Below are 2132 nucleotides of genomic sequence, written 5' to 3'. Positions count from 1 at the left end.
ACAAGAGCCTGCTACTGGGAACTAACTGAATTCACAAAGAACCAGTGTTTCAGTTCGTTAAAACTTTGCTGTATCTTGAATAACAAGCTTATTACATGCGAATCCTATTGAGAACCTACTGAATTCACCATGATACTTAGATTCCGTTCCTAAAATGTGGCTCTATATTGAAAAGCACACTCAAACAAGCATATCCCATTGGGAACTGAATGAAATCGGCTAGAAATTTTGATTCCATTCGTGAAAGTTTTTCTATATCCCGAAGAGTCCACTTATTACTACTGCGGCCTATTGGGAACTAAGTGAATTAACCAAATTCCTGAGATTCGGCTCACCAAATTTTGATAAATCTATAAAAGTACACATATTACAAGAGCCTGCTACTGGGAACTAATTGAATTCAAAAGACACAGTGTTTCAGTTCGTTAAAACGTTGCTCTATCTTGAATAACAATCTTATTACATGTGAATCCTATTGGGAGCCTACTGAATTCACCATGATACTTTGATTCCGTTCAGTAAAATGTTGCTATATATTGAAAAGCACACTCATACAAGCATGTCCCATTGGGAACTCACTGAATTCTCCTAGAAATTTTGATTCCATTCGTGAAAATTTTTCAATATCCCAAACAGTCCACTTATTACTACTGAGGCCTATTGGGAACTAACTGAATTCACCAAGTTACTGATATTCGGCTCACCAAATTTTGATAAATCCTTAAAAGTACACATATTACAAGAGCCTGCTACTGGGAACTAACTGATTTCACAAAGAAACAGTGTTTCAGTTCGTTAAAACGTTGCTCTATCTTGAATAACAAGCTTATTACGTGCGAATCCTATTGGGCACCTACTAAATTCACTATGATACTTAGATTCCGTTCCTTAAAATGTTGCTGTATATTGAAAAGCACACTGATACAAGCATGTCCCATTGGGATCTCATTGAATTCGCCTAGAAATTTTGATTCCATTCGTTAAAATTTTAAATATCCCGAACAGTCCACTTATTACTACTGAGGCCTATTGGGAACTAACCGAATTCACCAAGTTACTGATATTCGGCTCACCAAATTTTGATAAATCTTTAAAAGTACACATATTACAAGAGCCTGCTACTTGGAACTAACTGAATTCTCAAAGACACAGTGTTTCATTTCGTTAAAACGTTGCTCTATCTTGAATAACAAGCTTATTACATGTGAATCCTATTGGGAACCTACTGAATTCACCATGATACTTAGATTCCGTTCCTTAAAATGTTGCTACATATTGAAAAGCACACTCATAGAAGCACGTCCCATTGGGAACTCACTGAATTCGCCTAGAAATTTTGATTCCATTCGTGAAATTTTTCTTATCCCCAACAGTCCACTTATTACTAGTGCGACCTATTTGGAACTAACCGAATTCCCCAAGTTACTGAGATTCGGCTCAACATATTTTGATATATCTTTAAAAGCACACAATTACAAGAGCCTGCTACTGGGAACTAACTGAATTCACAAAGAACCAGTGTTTCAGTTCGTTAAAACTTTGCTGTATCTTGAATAACAAGCTTATTACATGCGAATCCTATTGAGAACCTACTGAATTCACCATGATACTTAGATTCCGTTCCTAAAATGTGGCTCTATATTGAAAAGCACACTCAAACAAGCATATCCCATTGGGAACTGAATGAAATCGGCTAGAAATTTTGATTCCATTCGTGAAAGTTTTTCTATATCCCGAAGAGTCCACTTATTACTACTGCGGCCTATTGGGAACTAAGTGAATTAACCAAATTCCTGAGATTCGGCTCACTAAATTTTGATAAATCTATAAAAGTACACATATTACAAGAGCCTGCTACTGGGAACTAACTGAATTCAAAAGACACAGTGTTTCAGTTCGTTAAAACGTTGCTCTATCTTGAATAACAAGCTTATTACATGCGAATCCTATTGGAACCTACTGAATTCACCATGATACTTAGATTCCGTTCCTTAAAATGTTGCTACTTATTGAAAAGCACACTCATAGAAGCACGTCCCATTGGGAACTCACTGAATTCGCCTAGAAATTTTGATTCCCTTCGTGAAATTTTTCTTATCCCCAACAGTCCACTTATTACTAGTGCGACCTAT

The sequence above is a fragment of the Rattus norvegicus genome, chromosome 8 (assembly GCF_021556685.1).
Source record: "Rattus norvegicus strain SHRSP/BbbUtx chromosome 8, alternate assembly SHRSP_T2T, whole genome shotgun sequence".
NCBI classification, from domain to species: domain Eukaryota; kingdom Metazoa; phylum Chordata; class Mammalia; order Rodentia; family Muridae; genus Rattus; species Rattus norvegicus.
This window is presented reverse-complemented; position numbering follows the sequence as displayed.